Raw genomic sequence first — 20,406 nt, 5'->3', positions numbered from 1 at the left:
ACCACAGCCACCGCAATGTGGGATCCGAGCCACATCTTCGACCTACACCACAGCTCACTACAACGTGGGATCCTTAACCCACTGAGCAAGGCCAGGGATTGAACTTTTGTCCTCATGGATGCTAGTCAGATTCATTTCAGCGGAGCCCGCAACGGGAACTCCTGTGCAAATCTTTCCATGTGAGTTTCTCTTAGGATCATCCAGTTAGTATAGACGTGAACCATTTGGGTGGACCATCTGGGCTCTGGGATCCGTGCTGCCACAGACTAGCTATGGGGCTTGGAGTTCACCGTTAAATCTCTCTGGGGCTCAACTTCAGCATCTGAAGGTGGAAGGGCTGGGTTTAGATGCTGTCCAAGGCCCTGCCCACTTTTAACCCTGGCAGGTGATTTGGGGTGGGGAGGAAGTTTTTAGATGGCTTAGGGATTACAAAACGCTTCTCTTTCATGAGCATGGGGATGCACAGAACTTCTTGCTTTGGGTTTCTGCAGAGGTCGCCCTTTCCCAAGCTGCTCTGCCTGCGTAGGTCACGTGCTGTTTTACACGCGGGACCCAGCAAATGTTTCCCTCAATCTTTCTATCAGGATGCCTGGTTGCTGCATAAAAGGGCCAGCCACAGGCATTCAGACGGTTGAGATGTGTGGAGACAAGTCTCCCCAAACAGAAGCCGTAAGTTTAATGAGTGGAATTAAACATGCAAATGACGGGCACGATGGTGGGATAATTACATGATTAGAGCAGCTCCGTCAGACGGGGGCTCCAATGGCCTGTTTGTGGATCCGTGGCCTGTTTATGTCTAGGCTCCTCTTGCCTTGGGCTTGCCGTGCCATGCGGGGCGGGGGGACCCACTCACCACCTACCGCCTTCCCAGGGGGCTTCAGGGACTAATGAGGGACTTGGAGAGGCACTGATGAAAGACACTGTAAAAGTACAAAGTCTTATTACGCTATTATGAAACCACATTTCGGCATCTGTTACCCACCAACACCCGAGTGAAACTCGACAGCCTCTTGGCCCATTTGTCAAGTGCCGGCAGTTTCCCTCTCGGCACAGGTGAAACAACAATAAATAGAAATTGAATGTGTATCCCACGTATTTTAATAAAGTCGATAAAACACAGTCGTGCTGGCCCCTTTGGCTCTCGTCAGCGCTGGCTCATAAACAGAAACCCCCGTGGGGATATTTGCTGACTGGGGTGGGTGCATGCAAGGTGCAAGCTCAGAGCCGGAGCTGGCTACTTCATTCGGAGGAAAGCGCTTGGTGGATGCGCTTCGGTTACCATGGCGACCGAGGGACAATGCTCTTGGGCGTGCAGACCCCATGTTTGCAGCATTATGCTTCAGAAGGGGGATTTAGAGATGCAGAACAAAACATAATAAAGGAGCGTCAAACCTAATAAGACGAGGGACTGAAAGAAAGCCAGGGACTTCTGTTTAGACACCACAGCGTTCTCGCCTTGTGGGTCTGGGAACCGATCCAAGACTGAAGCTTGTTCATTATACCTCCCAGGCCGCCAGCATTCAGAAGGGCTCTCTGCATTGAAATTGCAACTTTTTCTCACCTGGCTGCAAAGAGAACCCACTGAGTTTAGAACAGTACACGAACGAAGAGATTTTCTCATTTAAACAACATCCTTTTGTACCTGGTCGATAAGATAGAAGGAAAGAAAAAAAAAAAAAAAAGCCCAGCTTGAATATTGAGCAAGTTGCCAAAATTGAGCCCGGAACAACCCCATGGTGTCTTTATTGGGTAACACGAATATCATTCTTGGATAGAGCCTCATTAATCAAAGCCGCAAATGCTCCAAGGTTTCTGATGGAAAGGATGTAGCAAAAGGCGGCTTTCATCATTTACATAATTAGGAAAAAACTCCTGGATTCTCTTTCCTCGTTTGATGCCTCTGGGTTCTGGACAGCTGACACCTGCTTTCTGGGTGCTGGTTATTTTTTTCCTCACAGCTTCTCTTCTGTTTCCAAGGAGGGGCCCACATTGCCGTGGTAGCGAAGGAAAAGGTAACACACAATGGAACGAAGGAATCAGAACGGAAAGTCCATTAATCAAGGAAGCATGTGCGTGGAGGAAAGAGATGCGGAGTCAAGACATCGGACCGCTAGTCCTTTGCGGTCACTGACTTGGTGTGCGTGCCTCGGGCCAGCTCCTGGACCTCGGAGCCTTGCATTGCCTCTCTGCTGAGGCTGGGAGGTGGGCGCTGCTCACCTGCAAGCTCTCTGGGGGGTGAGCCCTGTTCCTTATTCCTCTCCATGTCTTGTCCTGCTCTGAAGACTCTTGGCCCAGAGTTGACCCACAGAAGTAATTTTGTACCATCTTTTGGGGGGGGGTGGGGCGGGCAGTGAATGGCATTTCCCATGGACCTACATCACCTGAAGCTGCTTCAGAGGCTTCTCAGGGCAGATGCAAAGGGGAGACAGCTTAAGCTTGACCTTAGAACCTTCACACCAATATTTCAATATTGAATTCCATCTCAGAGACCCTGCCTTCCTTCCTGGTTCACGTAAGAAATTACTGATGGAGCTTGGGCAGGGGGCAGTAGGTAGGTTTTATTTATTTATTTATTTAGTCTTTTCTAGGGTCTGGGGGTCTAATTGGAGCTGTAGTTGCCGGACTACGCCAGAGCCACAGCAACATGGGATCCGAGCTGCGTCTGCGACCTACACCACAGCTCACGGCAACGCCGGATCCTTAACCCACTGAGCGAGGCCAGGGATCAAACCTGCAACCTCATGGTTCCTAGTCAGATTCGTTAACCACTGAGCCATGACGGGACCTCCTTAATTATTTATCTATTTCTCTTTTTTTTTTTTTTTTTTTTTTAGGGCCATGCCTGTGGCATATGGAAGTTTCCAGCTAGGGATCAAATAAGAGCTGCAGCCACTGGCCTACGCCACAGCCACAGCAATGCAGAATCTGAGCCGCGCCTGCTGGATCCTTAATCCACTGAGTGGTGCCCAGGATTGAATCCGAGTCCTCATGGATACTAGTTGGGTTCCTTACTGCTGAGCCATGACGGGAACTCCCAATATGTTTTAGAAGTAGACTTCAAGTTATGCCCTCCAGCAGGAGCCTCCCAAATTTTAGACTAGGAAGCCCTTCCTGATCATCCTTCTATCTTTAGTATTTGCTGATTGAGAAAATCTACCAAGTGGTAGCTGCATTATTGCTCATGTTTGTTTGTTCCTTCTAAGAGGCTTGTGCTTCCCTGCCCTTCCTGTGTCTGTAGGCGGAGTGGCTGCACTCTGGGTGGGGCTGGTGAAGGGCAGCAGCTTCAGGTGCCGTGGCACCGAGGGGCTGGGTCTCTTGCGCGTGTCCCAGAAGGGGCTTCTCCTTCAGGACGAGGAGACACCCAGAGCAGAGCAGAACCCAGCCTCAACCAACCTGCAGCCCCTGTGTCATCTGGGTGGAAGAAAAATGTTGGCTGTTGGAAGCCACTGAAATCTGGGGCTTGCTTGTTGCCACAACAACCAAATGATAATAGTGAGTGACAACACAACATATTGTATCTTCATCATCATAACACCCACGGGCATTTGAAGAATAGTGGGACATAGCACTTGAATGGATGAATGAATGGATGATTAGGCAAGTCAGGCATACTTCTGTCTTTTCAACTTTGTGGGCCTGTTTGATGTCTCATCTGAACAAGCAGATTCCTTGTCATAACTTGGTGGTAGTCCTTGTCATAATTTGGTCTCTGAGGCCCTAGTTTGGGGCATCTCCAATCTAGAGCAATTATTCCTCTGTAGCTTTGTGGCAATTTGGAATGAGAATGGAATTTGAAACTATGGTTGTGGGTTTGGGTCCTGGCTCTCTCCTTATTTCCTTGTGAACTTGGGCTCTCGGCTTTTCTGACCAGATATGTTCACTTACAATTCTGATAAGGCTGTTTGGAGCATTAAATGATACGAGCCATGGAGATTTTCTTCTTGTTTTTTTTTAGGGTCGCATCCATGGCATATGGACGTTCCCAGACTAGAGGTCCAATCAGAGCTGTGGCTGCCAGCCACAGCCATGGCCACGCCAGATCTGAGTCACGTCTGTCGACCTACAGCACAGCTCACAGCAGTGCTGGATCCTTAACCCACTGAGCGAGACCAGGGGATTGAACCTGCATCTTCATGGATCCTAGTCAAATTCATTACTGCTGAGTCACAATGAGAACTCTGTTTTGTTTTTTTTTTAATAATTTATTTTTTTTCCCACTGTACAGCAAGGGGATCAATTATCCTTACATGTACACATTTCCCCCCCCCTTTGTTCTGTTGCAATATGAGTATCTAGACATAGTTCTCAATGCTACTCAGCAGGATCTCCTTGTAAATCTATTCTAAGTTGTGTCTGATAAGCCCAAGCTCTCGATCCCTCCCACTCCCTCCCCCTCCCATCAGGCAGCCACAAGTCTATTTTCCAAGTCCATGATTTTCTTTTCTGTGGAGATGTTCATTTGTGCTGGATATTAGATTCCAGCTATAAGTGATATCATATGGTATTTGTCTTTGTCTTTCTGGCTCATTTCACTCAGTATGAGAGTCTCTAGTTCCATCCATGTTGCTGCAAATGGCATTATGTCATTCTTTTTTATGGCTGAGTAGTATTCCATTGTGTATATATACCACCTCTTCCGAATCCAATCATCTGTTGATGGACATTTGGGTTGTTTCCATGTCCTGGCTATTGTGAATAGTGCTGCAACGAACATGCGGGTGCACATGTCTCTTTTAAGTAGAGTTTTGTCTGGATAGATGCCCAAGAGTGGGACTGTGGGGTCATATGGAAGTTCTATGTATAGATTTCTAAGGTATCTCCAAACTGTTCTCCATAGTGGCTGTACCAGTTTCCATTCCCACCAACAGTGCAGGTTCCCTTTTCTCCACAGCCCCTCCAGCACTTGTTATTTGTGGACTTATTAATGATGGCCATTCTGACTGGTGTGAGGTGTATCTCATGGTAGTTTTGATTTGCATTTCTCTTATAATCAGCGATGTTGAGCATTTTTTCATGTGTTTGCTGGCCATCTGTATATCTTCCTTGGAGAACAGTCTATTCAGGTCTTTTGCCCATTTTTCCTTTGGTTGATTGGCTTTTTTTGCTGTTGGGTTGTATAAGTTGTTTATATATTCTAGAGATTAAGCCCTTGTCCATTGCATCATTTGAAACTATATTCTCCCATTCTGAAAGTTGTCTTTTTGTTTTCTTTTTGGTTTCCTTTGCTGTGCAAAAGCTTTTCAGTTTGATTAGGTCCCATGGGTTTATTTTTGCTCTTATTTCTATTGGTTTGGTAGATTGACCTGAGAAAATATTCATGATGTTGATGTCAGAGAGTGTTTTGCCTATGTTCTCTTTTAGGAGTTTGATGGTGTCCTGTCTTATATTTAAGTCTTTGAGCCATTTGGAGTTTATTTTTGTGCATAGTGTGAGGGTGTGTTCTAGTTTCATTGCTTTGCATGCAGCTGTCCAGGTTTCCCAGCAATGCTTGCTGAATAAACTTTCTTTTTCCCATTTTATGTTCTTGCCTCCCTTGTCAAAGATTAATTGACCATAGGTGTCAGGGTTTATTTCCGGGGAGAATTCTGTTTTAATGTGAATTGGAGGTTCTTTTTAAAAATGTGGATTGAGGAGTTCCTGTCTTGGCGCAGTGGTTAACGAATCCGACTAGGAACCATGAGGTTGCAGGTTTGATTCCTGGCCTCGCTCAGTGGGTTAAGGGTCTAGCTTTGCCTTGAGCTGTGGTATAGGTTGCAGACGCGGCTCGGGTCCTGCGTTGCTGTGGCTGTGGTGTAGGCCGGTGGCTACAGCTCCGATTAGACCCCTGGCCTGGGAGCCTCCATATGCTTCGGGTGTAGCCCTGAAAAGACAAAATAAATAAATAAATAAATAAAATGTGAATTGAAGGCTGTATTCTTGGAGTAACTAACCCGAGGAGGAAAGAGCCTCTGAACCCTTCCTCCTCCTCCTGCCCCCCCATCTCCCTTCTCCCGTAGCCCCCAGCCCACCAGCTGTGTGCTCTCACTAGATGGGAGTTGGAAAGGTGGCACTGAGAAAACCCACAGTCACAGGGGCAGGGGCAGTGAGTGGCACCTCTGCCTGGAGTGGGGCAAACCTTTTGCGGGAGATGAAAGTTGATGCAGAATCTGACAGCTAAAGGAAATACCCAGTTCTGTATTACCCCTGATGACAAGAGGGCCCTAATGGGGTGGCTGGCGGTGACTTTCTCCTCCCCTGCCCACAATGCCTGCAACGGCGCCACTCCTCGGACTTGGTCTCTCAGTAGCCAGTGCAATGGAATTACAGCAACGGAGTTAATTAGGACCGAGGGGAGTACTGCAACCTGGCTGCTTAAATTACAGCCTCACCTTCCCCCGGGTGGGAGAAGCATATACTGTCATCTTGGTCCCCTGTGTCCAGGGGGAGAGGTTGGCGGTGGGGGCGTTCAGGGCTCCTGTCCTGACGTCAGCCCTCTGGGGTCAAGAGGAGGGTCCCCAGGGGCTCTGATTCAGGGGAGGAGTTCTGCCATATGGAAGTAACTTTAATGAGGTCAGGGGGCGAGGGGTATGTGTCGGGGAGGGGGGGAAGGTTGGGAGGGGGTTTTAAAAAATGCTAAGTGGGAGACTGGAACCAGCCTTTGACGATGCTGCTGCATTTCCAGAGCTTTCACCCACATTCTGAGGCTGCTCATCTCATATCCCCAATACCCTCCTGCAGCCCCCCTTTCTTCCCACTTTCCACCCTTACAGCGGGCGGAGTTCTCATGGTGACTCAGCAGTAACGAACCCGACTAGGATCCAGGAGGATGCAGGTTCGATCCCTGGCCACGCCCGGGATCATCCTGAGGAAGAGGTGCTCTGGCCACACCCCGGCCCTGCGGAGGATGCACCACGAGAAATGGCCACCTTTGCAAAAACAGCAGTTTCATGCAGTGCAGCCTATCATGCTTCCTTGCTTAGCAATCTTGAGAGGCATGATGATTATAACTCTACTTTTCCGATGAAGGAATTGAAAAGGTAGGTCGCTCGCTCCAAGTCAAGCGTTAGTCAAAGACAGTGCGGGTGCATGTTCCAGCTCCTGACGGCAGGCTCAGCTCAGAAACATCACACCACACCCACCAACCCAGTTATACAAGCCCACGCGCAACTGATAACAGCTTCAGATGTTTCCTCCTCTATGGGACCGGCCGCTTCACTAGGGAGTTGCTCTGGTGCTGGTGTGGGATGTCCCTGGACGCAGGGGATACTTTTTGTAACAAGCTGACCTTCCCAGGACCTCTCTGATTTGATCGCTGAGGGTCGCCTGGCCCCCCTGGTCTGTGAGATAACATGAGGGTGGAGTGGGGATGGCAGGGCTCGTGCAGAAACTCATTTCCTTTAACAATTTACTGTTTTCGTGTGTGTGTGTGTGTGTGTGTGTGTGTGTGTGTGTGTGTGTTTGCCATTTCTTGGGCCACTCCCATGGCATATCAAGGTTCCCAGGCTAGGGGTCCAATCGGAGCTGTAGCCACCGGCCTACATCACAGCCACAGCAACTCGGGGATCCGAGCCGCGTCTGCCACCTACACCACAGCTCACGGCAACACCGGATCCCTAACCCACTGAGCAAGGCCAGGGATTGAACCCACAACCTCATGATTCCTAGTCGGATTCGTTAACCACTGCGCCACGATGGGAACTCCAATTTACTGTTTTTCTGATTTAAGAAGTAATACCTATTTGATGTGGAAAATACAGAAATTATTTTATTATTATTATTATTTTTTGTCTTTTTGCCATTTATTGGGCCACTCCTGCGGCATATGGAGGTTCCCAGGCTAGGAGTCGAATCGGAGCTGTAGCCACTGGCCTACGCCAGAGCCACAGCAACGCAGGATCCGAGCCGCGTCTGTGACCTACACCACAGCTCACGGCAACGCTGGATCGTTAACCCACTGAGCAAGGGCAGGGATCGAACCCGCAACCTCATGGTTCCAAGTCAGATTCATTAACCACTGAGCCACGATGGGAACTCCAGAAATTATTAAAAATTAAGTAAAATTCAAATGGTCAGCCGTCTCTAATAGAGATGACCACCGTGTCAATGATTGTTGTATGTCTTGTTTCTCTTCCCTCCCTCTCCCTCCCTCTCTCTTTCTCTCTCTGTCTCTCCACATGCATATATAAATTTTGGAATGGAAGGTCTATTGTAAATGTTATTTTCCTTATTTGTTAATTTTCTACTTTATTCTAGAATTAATGTAACATGGTTTACAAGGACACATAAAATATGATATGATAGCACAAATTAAAAGTGGAGGTAGGATATGATCCAGCCTTCCTACTCCCGGGCATCTCTCTGGAGAAAACCATGATTCTGAAAAATACAACTACCCCAATGTTCATTGCAGCACTGTTTACAATAATCAAGACATGGAAGCAATCTAAATGTCTGTTGACAGAGGAATGGATAAAGAGGAGGTAGTATATATATGCAATGGAATATTACTCAGCCACAAAAAAGAATGAAATAACCCCATGTGCGGCAACATAGAGGGACTTAGAGATTATCATACTAAGTGAAGTAAGTCTCTTATCATACTAAGAGAAAGACACATCATATTGTATTACTTATATGTGGAATCTAAAAAAAAAAGGATGCGAATGAACTTATTTGCAGAAAAGAAACAGACTCATAGACTTTGAAAACAAACTTATGGTTACCAAAGTGTTAGCAGGGGAGAGATGGCCTGGGGGTTTGGGATTAGCATATGCACACGGAGGCATATGGAACAACTGGCTAACAGGGACCTGCTGTGTAGCACAGGAAACAATACCCACTGTTCTGTGATCATCTGTATGGGAAAATAATCTGAAAAAGAATGGATGTGTGTGTGTGTGGCTTTGTCACTTTGTTGTACAGCAGAAATCATCACAACATTGTAAATCAACTATACTTCATTAAAACTTAAAAAAATAAATGAAAGTGGGGGTAAGGAAGAAAAATCCATACCGTAATGACATTCCAATTTCCTCCAAGTTTAATGGAGGTGTCATTGACCTATAACGCTGAATACATGTTGATCTGATCTTCTCTATAGGACCACCAAATCAGCAAAATGATGCCCAGCACAGCCTTAGCTAACACTTCTGTGCCTTCACAAAATCACCATTTACTTTCTGTGGTGAGACGCTATAAGATTTTCTTTCTGGAGTTCCCGTCGTGGCGCAGTGGTTAACGAATCCGACTAGGAACCATGAGGTCGCGGGTTCGGTCCCTGCCCTTGCTCAGTGGGTTAACGATCTGGCGTTGCCGTGAGCTGTGGTGTAGGTCACAGACGCGGCTCGGATCCCGCGTTGCTGTGGCTCTGGCGTAGGCCGGTGGCTGCAGCTCCGATTCAGCCCCTAGCCTGGGAACCTCCATATGCCGCAGGAGCGGCCCAAGAAATAGCAAAAAAAAAAAAAAAAAAAAAAAAAAAAGATTTTCTTTCTTAGCAACATTCAAGTACATAACACAGTGCATATTGGAATTTTGAAAATTTAACATTGAGTAGAGAGTATCTGCCCACAGTAGATCCTACAGTATCATTTTTTAAAATGTAATCCTTTTTTTTTGGAAGTAAAACATATGAACACAGAAGAGCTCACAGATTAGAATCCAGTGACTAAGCATTGTTTTTAATGGCCCCATACCAGTCCACTGATTGGAGACATGGTTCTTTAGTCTGTTATCAAATGTTCAGGACTAGCAATAAACTAGCAAAAAGGAAATATTTCTAGGACTCTCTTCCGCAACACCAGAAACCCTGGAGGAATCAATAAGACTGAATTCCACACTGTCCTCGAAAAGAACCTACTTTTAATCCTAAGCCAAGTCAAGCTGCTCCCATCTCTGTCGCGTTTCCCCCAGGCTGCCAGCCCCTTGCCCTGCCACAGTGTCCTATGATGGGCTTGTGGTTGATTTGGCTCCCGGAAACACTCCCTGCTGCAGAGCGCGCCCCTGAAGTTGGGCATTTGGAAGGAAAATAGAGTCAGATACTTGCAGGAGGTGGATGAAAGCGAGGGAAATCGCCAGGCCTACCTTCCACTGTGTTTGATCCTCACTAAGTTTTCTAAAACGAAGATGCTTCACTGGCCTCTTTCTTAATTGCTGCAAAGTGTGTCCACGGTAGTGAAAAGGCAACGGGATTCGAAAGCTCTTCAGCGCCAATAACTAAATAACACGCAAGGTGGCGCTGTTGCTCCACCTCTGGCTGTTGTCCTTTCTGTTCCTTCTCAGAGCCTCCGCTCTCCCTCAGTGACCCCACCACCACCCTGTGGACTGTGCCTTGGAAATCTTTGGGGTGCCCCACAGTCAGCCCCAGCCTGTTCCATCTCATTGTTCTAGGTGTCTCTTCTTCCTGTGGATTTATCCCCCTCTCATCCTCAACCGGCTCTAATAAAAAGAGTGATGTATATTTACTCTTATTTACGTATGTAATAAAGTTTTACGCACACGTCTAAAACTAAAAAGTAGAAACATTGTTCTTTCTGTGTTCCTTTATCACTTTTCCTCTGTCAGCAGAAACTCACAAAACCCAAGATTAAGTTTTTCTCCCCTGGCATGAGGTTTCTAGTTGCTCGTTTGTTTATTTATTTATTTATTTATTTATTTATTTATTTATTTTTATTTTTATTTTTTTTGTCTTTTTAGGGCTGAACCCATGGCATATGGAGGTTCCCGGGGGGGGGGGGTCAAATCGGAGCTACAGCTGCCAGCCACAGCCACAGCCACAGCAAGGCCAGATCTGAGTCACATCTGCGACCTATACCACGGCTCATGGCAACGCTGGATCCTTAACCCACTGAGTGAGGCCAGGGATTGAACCTGCAACCTCATGGTTCCTAGTCAGATTCGTTTCCACTGTGCCACGATGGAAAGTTGTTAGTTATTTTTTAATGTTTATTTCTTGGCAGCTCAGCGGACCCGAGGAGAAAATTGATGAGACATACATACCCAATATTCATTTAGGTTCTTGATCTGTGATTCCATTATGTTCAGGGATGTAAACATGTCTGCATGAAAGGAGGAAATAAGGCAGCAAAATAATTCACAGATCATGGCAATGATGCATCCAGCCAAGAATGTGGTCCTCCCAGTGCCAGTGAGGGGCCCTTGGGAGCTCTGTGTTGTGAGTGCTTGGACAAGGCGGCCTGCATGAGGGGGGTGCAGCTGGGGTTTGGTGCTGGGGCTTGTTAGCTTCCAGCTCTGTCCCTCGGCTGCTCCAGGAACCACCCAGGAGGCTATACTGGGAGCGCTGGGGGGTCCCCCTCAAGGCAAAGGCAAAGGCTGGTTCTGAAGGAGTTTGCATACATCCTGAGTTCCTGATGGGGCCTTAACTCCAGCTGCTGATCCATATATGGCCTCCTCTTCCCTTCCCAGGAATAGGGGTACATTTGCACATTTGCATCTCCTGGGGGGATGAGAGAGGGCTAAGAAGTCATAACACCCAGCCTCCCAAAGAAGAGTCGAGGTCACTTCTCTGGGCCATTAAGGTTCCTCACCCAGGTGGGTGTGAGGCTGATTCCTTTCTGAAGCTGTGGAGAGAATCCAGACTCGTGCCTTTGTTGGAGCCAAGACAGAGCAGTTTTCCGTAATAGCATCGCCTCTCTGGTTCCAGAACCAGTCATGGGGTGCCAGTTTATTGTCAGGCAAAGAGGAGCGGGGCATCAGCCACTTGGCTCAGAGGGCTGTCTGTGGGGCAGGGATTGGAGAAAAGTGGACCCCTAGATGAAAGAGCCCCTTCCCAGGGCGCAGCCCAGTGAGATATTAGCCATTTACCCCATGGTATGAAATAGACACATCCCCCCCACCTCTGGTCCAGCCCTTTGAGCTTTCAGCTTTAGCTCATTGAGAAGAACGTTCTTATTCTCAGTCAGAGTATTTTAGGCAATTGCAGGAGGCAAGGGCAAGCTTCCCAGGGCACTTGAAATGATGCCATGGAGGTGGCTGTAGATGTCATGTCACATTTCTCCTTGATAATAACGATAATAATGATAATGATTATTCGCAAGTAATCCTTATCTGTCCTAGAAAATTTGGAAAATAGAGAAAAACACGAAGAAGGAAATAAATTACAACTCTTTTCAGCTTAACACCTTTAATTTATTTCTCCAAAACAGAGAGAGCAGCAAGAAGGCAATTAGCTGAAGGCTATTAACCTATCAAAACCGCCCCCAGCTATGCTGTCTAACCCAGGAGGCAGCATAGAGCCGGGTCTCTCCCTCAGGCCTGCCTTATGCAATAGCGGCTTTTGCTCCACCAGTGACACTTTCTGAGATTTGAAACATTATTCCCTTGTTGGCAAATGGGCTGGATGGGGAGGGAGACAGCATAAGATCATTGAATCCACCATCGCACTCAGCATTTTTGTTTTGTTACATTCTGTGCATTTCCCAAAATAGTGTTTTTCTCCTTTGCTGTACTTGGGAAAGTACATTCACTTCTGAAGATCCTGAATCTGGGCAGAGAAGGAGGAGGGTGTGAGGCTGAGTGGTTCTCAGGGTAGGGGTCTAATCGGAGGTGTAGCTGCCAGCCTACACCACAGCCGCCGCAACGCAGGATCCTTAACCCACGGAGCAAGGCCAGGGATTGAACCTGCATCCTCATGCGTCCTAGTCGTTAACCACCGAGCCAGGACGGGAACTCCAGTCGTATCTCCTGCTAAGTAATCCCTGCACCACCTTCACCCCAGCCGTCCTCATTGCTCATCTTGACTGAACGTCACTTTGAGCCAAGTTATTGACTCAAGTTATTGCTCACAGGAGAAATCATACAAGTTGCTCTAAGTTACAGAAGTAGGAAAAGACAGGTCTGAAAAACTGAACCCACACTTGCCTGGTATTGAAGTCCTGACTCATATTCTTTTCTATTGTTTCAACCTGTGCCTGCTTTCCTGGGGGGTTCGGTTCTTCCTCTTAACCACCTTGCTGCCCACCTTCCTCCCAGAGCTCGGCGGGCCTGACCTTTGTCTGAGTCCTGGTCTTGTGTTGGGTTCAAACACTATCAACCAGAGCTGAATGATAGGTGCGTGAAGCCAGGCGGCAGAAACAAGAAGTGGTGATTATGTTTCTCTCTCAGTTCCTTCTTAGGCATAGCCCTTGGCCAGGATTAGCAAAGTGGAGCGTGCATCTGTGTGTGTGTTTGTGTGTGTGTGTGTGTGTGTGTGAACATAGTTAAAGTCAGGCTGAGTTTTTTGTCACTTGCTGCTGCAGAATAAAATGGGTAGGGATGAGGATTCAAAATGCCTACTTGTATTTCTAAATACTTTATGTGGTTGATTATATTCCATTTTATTTTTATTTATTTATATTTTGGCCACGCCCGCAGAGTGCAAAAGTTCCTAGGCAGGGATCGAACCTGTGCCATAGCAGTGACAACTCCAGATCTTTTTTTTTTTTTTTTTTTTTTTTGTCTTTTTGCCATTTCTTGGGCCGCTCCAGCAGCATATGGAGGTTCCCAGGCTAGGGGTCGAATTGGAGCTGTAGCCATCAGCCTACGCCAGAGCCACAGCAACGACGGACCCGAGCCGAGTCTGCAACCTACACCACAGCTCACGGCAACGTGGGATCCTTAACCCACTGATCAAGGCCAGGGATAGAACCCTCAACCTCACGGTTCCTAGTCGGATTCGTTAACCGCTGCACAACGACGGGAACTCCAGACAATGCCAGATCTTTAAACTGCTAGGCCACTAGGGAACTCCAGTTCTATTTTAAATGGTATTTAAAGTTAAAATTTTTTTTGTTCTTGGTGTTTAGAAATAACAAACTAGGAGTACCTGTTGTGGCTCAGTGGTAACAACCCCGACTAATATCCATGAGGATGTGGGTTCGATCCCTGGCCTTGCTCAGTAGGTTAAGTATCTGGCATTGCCCTGAGCTGTGGTGTAGGTGGCAGACTTGGCTCAGATCCCACATCATTGTGGTTGTGGCTGTGGCTGGCAGCTGCAGCTCTGATTCAACTCCTAACCTGGGAACTTCCACATGCCATAGGTACAGCCCTAAGGAGAAAAAAAAAAAAAAAAAAAAGAAGAAGAAAGAAAGAACAAATGATTTTTGCATTTTGATTTGTTTTTCTTTTCTCTTTCTAGGACCGAACCCTCGGCATATTGAGGTTCCCAGGCTAGGGGTCAAATCGGAGCTATAGCCAAGTGCCTCCACCACAGTCACAGCAACATCAGATTCGAGTCTCGTCTGTGACCTACATACACCACAGCTCACCGCAAAGTCAAATCCTTAACACACTGAGCAAGGCCAGGGTTCGAACCCTCAACCTCATGGTTTCTAGTTGGATTGTTTCTGCTGCGCCGTGACAGGAAATCCTGCATTTTGATTTGTGTCTTTGGCATTCTTGCTAGATTTTATTGTTTTAATAATTTTAATAAATTATTGTAATAAATAAATTTTAATAATTTATTGTTAAACTATTTTGGAGTTTTCATTTAGGCCATAATGTCAACTCTGAATAGTGACAATTGCATTTCTTCCTTTCCCGTTGCAGTAGTCTTTATTTTTTTTCTTGCCTTAGTGCTCTGGCAAGGACTTCCAATATAATGTTGAATAACCATGGTAATAATGGGCATATTTTTCACTATTTCACTCTTAAGCATGAAGTTTAGTGTAGATATTTTGTGGATACCTTTTGTCAGTTAAAGTAATCCATTTTCATTCCCAGTTTACCTCTTTCTTTTTTTTAATCATGAATAGGTGTTCAATTTTATCAAAATATTTTCCTGTCTTTATTTAGGCCATCATAGGTTTTTTCTCTTTGGATTTGTTGTTGTGATATGTTGTATTGTCCACATATTTTCTTTCACTTTTTTGTCTTCTTGAAGATTGGTATTAACTTCATTTTGCAGATGAGAAAATTGAGATGCAGACGTTAAGTCATTTCTCCCAGAGCACAGAGCTGTAAGTGGTAGGTTTAGATTTTGGGTACAGTCCCAAGTCACCCCAAACCGCATGCTTTTTATAACTCATCAAAGTCCATACCCTTTATCGGAGGGCAAGTAGTGTCGTCTTAGGGCTTGGAGTAGATGTTGTGCAGGATGGCTGGTGGGTTCCGGGTCCTCAAAGTCTTTGGTGCTATTGGACTGGTGGTGGTTGCCAAAGGAGTGGGAGGAGAAAAGAGGAAAAAAAGAACTGCCAAACCGAAGAAGAAAACAAAGCCCCATCTGCACTGTGCACAGGGAGACATTCTAGGTTTCTGAGAAGTAATATGAGAGTGTGAGTAGCTCCAGCCTGTGCCCTGTGCCGTGATCTGCCCAGATCTGTTTGCCCCTCTGCCCCCTGCATGGGGCCAGGCGACTCAACATATGCCTTCACTTCCTCAGCAGCACCACCGTTTTTGGTGCAAGATCTTCTGAAGCCGTAATAAAGACACTCATTTGAGGGGATGGGCATTGGATAATCAAGTCATACCTGGCCATGGGTGAGTTCCCCATCACAGAAGACCATGGAGCAGAGACAGGTAGGTGCCTCACTGGGGAAAGGGTGGCTCAAAAGGCATTGGATGGGAGCTTGGAGTAGTTCATCTCTCAGGTCCTTCCATTGCTAAGGTTTTCTGGTTCTAGTGAGAATTGGTAGCATTTTCTATTTTCAATGAAAACATGAAGAGATTAGAAGTAGCCTGACTTACACATTTTCCCAAAGCTAGGCGAAACATATGTTAGCCGTAAGTCGCCAGTGTGAAGTTGGTCCCTGCCCTCGAAGACCTTGCTGCCTTCCTGAGCTCTCTCAGGGGGCTCAGGGAGGGTGACTTGGCAACTCCTTGAATGCACTCTGTCATTCAGGCTCTGGGAGTAAGCGACCACACCCGCCCAGGGTGCCAGGCAGCTGTGATGACTCAGCTGAACAATTAACCACGAATGGAAACTTGATTTGCTACTTGGTGCCGAGGTGGTCCCCACCACGGTCCTAGTCAACAGGCCAATGACAAGCACCTTGTGCCTCATCCCTTGGTGCCTCACTCCACTGCGGCAAAGGGAATCTTCTGGGGACGAGTTGACCACACAGAATGTCAAAACAGGCATCTATCTTCTTCCCTCTCCATGGGGGCCTGTTCTCTGTAACCTGACGATCTTCTAGCAGCTGCTTGAGAACCCTCCAAATCTCACAGGTGCCAGTAAGCCAAATAAATATATAAATTAATAAAAATTTATCATCAGCTCCTGCCCTCCTGACCCAATCTTGAAACGTATTGCAAATACGCTGACACTGGGGTTCTTGTGTTTCAGAGCAAACAGCATTAGCTGCCAGTTCACACCTGGGCTCGGCTGGGCTGGCCTCTATATTAATATGCGTCAGGGCCTTTCTCGAGCCATGGGCCCCACAACACACTCAGAATCACATATCCAGAAGTGAGGGAGGCAGAGCAGCGGGCCAAGGGATCTCCTTACTTTCAACTTGAAGGGCTAATAATGCCCATGGCTTCTCTCCCCTATCAAGGGTCTCAAACGTACCAGCTGCCACTATCCCCTGAGCATTGAGTTTTCATTGAGAAGGGCAGCCAGGAGCAGAGATCACAGACTCAAGACTGAGGACAAGATGCCCAGGTAGAAAAGTGGCTCTAAACCCTGGTTGTGTATTAGACTCTCTTGGAAGAACTTATTAAAAATACATGGAAAAAGAGTTCCCGTTGTGGCACAGTGGAAACAAATCTGACTAATAACCATGAGTTTTCATGTTGGATCCCTGGCCTCACTCAGTGGGTTAAAGGATTTGGCATTGCTGTGAGCTGTGGTGTAGGTTGCAGACATGGCTCAGATCCGGCATTGCTGTGGCTCTGGCATAGTCCGGCAGCTGTAGCTCCAATTGGACCCCTAGCCTGGGAACCTCCATATGCCCTCAGTGCAGCCCTAAAAAGCCAAAAAAAAAAAAAAAAAAGAAAAAGAAAAAGAAAAGAAATTACTCCAGACCAGTTATTCAGAACATATTTAAAAGCTTCCCAATAACTGCAGTAAGCATAATTTTTAAAGTTTAAATTAAGCTATGGTCAGTTAATCTTTGACAAAGGAGTCAAGAACATAAAATGGGAAAAAAGACAGTCGTTTCAGCAAGTTTTGCTGGGAAACCTGGACAGCTGCATACAAATCAATGAAACCAGAACACACCCTCACACTATGCATGAAAATAAACTCAAAATGGCTTAAAGACTTAAATATAAGACAAGACATCATCAAACTCCTGGAAGAGAGCATAGGCAAAACATTCTCTGACATCAACCTTATAATATTTTCTCAGGTCAGTGTCCCAAAGCAACAGAAATAAGAGCAAAAATAAACCAATGGGACCTAATCAAACTGACAAGTTTTGCACAGCAAAAGAAACCAAAAAGAAAACAAAAAGACAATTTACAGAATGGGAGAAAATAGTTTCAAATGATGCAACTGACAAGGGTTTAATCTCTAGAACATAAAAGCAACTTATACAACTCAACAGCAAAAAAGCCAACAACCCAATGGAAAAATGTGCAAAAGATCTGAATAGACATTTCTCCAAAGAAGATATACAGATGGACAACGAGCACATGAAAAAATGCTCAGCATCCCTGATTACTAGAGAAATGCAAGTCAAAACTACCATGAGATACTACCTCACACCAGTCAGAATGGCCATCATTAATAAGTCCATGAATAACATTTGCTAGAGGGGGTGTGGAGAAAAGGGAACCCTCCTACACCATTGGTGGGAATGTAAGCTGGTACAACCACTATGGAGAACAGTATGGAGGTACCTTAGAAATCTATACGTAGAACGACCATATGACCCAGCAATCCCACTCCTGGGCATATACCCGGACAAAACTTTCCTTAAAAAAGACACATGCACCCACATGTTCATTGCAGCACTATTCACAATAGCCAAGACATGGAAACAACCCCAATGTCCATCAACAGATGATTGGATTAGGAAGACCCCATGGTATATATACACAATGGAATACTACTCAGCCATAAAAAAGAACAAAATAATGCCATTTGCAGCAATATGGATGGAACTAGGGACTCTCATACTGAGTGAAATAAGTCAGAAAGAGAAAGACAAATACCATATGATGTCACTTATCTGGAATCTAATATATGGCATAAATGAAACTTTCCAAAGAAAAGAAAATCATAGACTTGGAGAATAGACTTGTGGTTGCCAAGGGGAAGGGGGAGGGAGTAGAATGGATTGGGAGCTTGGGGTTAATAGATGCAAACTATTGCTTTTGGAGTGGATAAGCAATGAGATCCTGCTGTGTAGCACTGGAAACTATGTCTAGTCACTTATGATGGAGCATGATAAGATGAGAAAAAAGAGTGTATATATGTATGTGTAACTGGGTCATCATGCTATACAGTAGAAAAAAAGTTGTATTGGGGAAATAACAATACAAAAATTTTTTTAAGCTTAAAAAAATTAAAAATAATAAATAAATTAAGCTAGAATCCCTGAGATTGGAGCCCGATCATCCATATCTCTCCGAGGTAATTTTATTATGTAACCTCGGTTGCAACCAGGGTTGAGAGCCACTGATATAGATATTTTTGCAGATGGATACATATATTAGTGGCTCACCAGTATGTATCACAACCAAATAAAGGTAACATCCTCTTTACCTTCATGTAAGTGCCCTGGGTATCTTGTAGGTTAAGGTTTTTCTCTCTGGGTACTAAGGAGAACAAGGACCTATATTCACTGATCACTTTCTCTATGTCAGGCACCCTGTACAGATTTAGCTCTTGTTCACCTTCAGAATAATCCTATGAAGGAGATATAATTAATCTAACTTTATGCATGGGAAAAAAAAATCAAGGCTTGGGAAGGTTATCTGGCGAACGTCATGGCAGAAGAGAGATGTAGAATTTGAACCAGATCAGAGTCCACTGAGGCAAAACTGTTGATGTGACTGGCGTCCATCCCATGTGAATGGCATCTGTTTCTGCATCTTTGCTGACAGGGTTGGGAATGAACACATTTGCCAAGTCGAGTGCTGCATTACACGAACCCAGGACACTATTAATCAACTCTAGGAGAGAAATCACTCCTGATGTGATGGCTGCTCTTGGGGTCTCCACCTGCTCAGTCTGTGGTATCTATGGTTATTCTCTAGGGTCTGTCTGGTTTTTGCAGGGCTCAGAGTGCTGAATTAAGTGGAGATACGACTGAAATTACATCTTCTGCATCTTTTAGACCAATACTTCCCACTGCATATACAATGTGAGTCATGTGTGTAATTTTAAAATGTTTAATAGCCACATTAGGAGTTCCTGTCATGGCTCAGTGGGAACGAATCTGACTAGTATCCATGAGGACGCAGGTTCCAACCCTGGCTTCCCTCAGTGGGTTAAGGATCCGGTGTTTCTGTGAGCTGTGGTGTACGTCACAGACATGCCTCGGCTCAGGCACTGCTGTGGCTGTGGCTGTTGCTGTGGTGTAGGCTAGCAACTACAGCTCCAATTTGACCCCTAGCATGGGAACCTCCATACGGCGCAGGTGTGGCCCTAAAAAGATAAAAAAAAAAAAAGCCACATTAAAAAAGTAAAAAAGCAGTGAAATTGATTTTAGCAATATATTTTAAACTCATCTGTTGTTAACAATATTTCATTTTCCTACGTAAGAGATGTAAAACACTATTAAGGAGATATTTTACGGTCTTTTGGGAGTATCAGCGTGTGTTTTATCCTTACAGTACATCCCAATTCAGATGTTAAAATTTCACCAGAAATGCTTGATCAATATTAAGTCTCACAAAATTTACAAATGAAAAAGTAGACTCAATTCCCATGGTGGCTCAATGGGTTAGGAATCTGAGGCAGTGTCTGTGAGGATGTGGGTTCAATCCTTGGCCTCACTCAGTGCGTTAAGGATTCGGTGCTGCTGTGAGCTGTGGTGTGGCTGTAGACACAGCTCAGATCCCACGTGGCTGTGGCTGTGGTGTAGGCCGGCGGCTGTAGCTCCGATTCGACCCCTAGCCTGGGAACCTCCATATGCCATGGGTGTGACCCTAAAGAGACCAAAAAAAAAAAAAAACCAAAAAAAAAACAAAACCCTTTTGGAGAAGAATTGTGGGAGTCAGATGTGTGAATACTTGTTTTATTGTAGGTATTAATCCTCTCAGGTTTTTGTTTTTTGTTTTTTGTTTGGGTTTTTAGGGCCACACCCAAGTCCTAAAACGAGGTCCTGAGCGAGGCAAGGGATGGAACACGCATCCTCACTGACACTGGTCGGATTCGTTTCTGATGCACCGCAATGGGAACTCACCTCTCAGATTTTTAAAAAATACTTTTTCAGAGCATCATAGTAGCCAACATTGGTCTCCTAATTATGACTGCTGCCATATTTCTCGCACTTGGTACACTGCAATAGCTAATGTATCCTTTTCCTCTGGTATTCATCCCAG

At 45.7% G+C, this 20,406-nt stretch overlaps 1 long non-coding RNA gene across 4 annotated transcripts in view; it reads left to right on the top strand.

The window, feature by feature from the left end:
- LOC146396103 (uncharacterized) overlaps positions 1 to 20,406 on the top strand; it is a 76,666-nt gene that overhangs the window by 14,759 nt on the left and 41,501 nt on the right. The window contains exon 2 of one of the 4 annotated variants that reach the window (XR_014829113.1): positions 6,750 to 7,016. The exons of the other annotated variants lie outside the window; for them this stretch is intronic. This is a non-coding gene — a long non-coding RNA (uncharacterized LOC146396103). The remainder of the gene's footprint in view (positions 1 to 6,749; positions 7,017 to 20,406) is intronic. 4 annotated transcript variants of the gene reach the window in all.

The sequence above is a fragment of the Sus scrofa genome, chromosome 15 (assembly GCF_054392235.1).
Source record: "Sus scrofa isolate SSC_HxYL_T2T_F1_AM1 chromosome 15, Sscrofa_HxYL_maternal_Yorkshire_Landrace_v2.0, whole genome shotgun sequence".
NCBI lineage: Eukaryota > Metazoa > Chordata > Mammalia > Artiodactyla > Suidae > Sus > Sus scrofa.
This window is presented reverse-complemented; position numbering and strand designations above follow the sequence as displayed.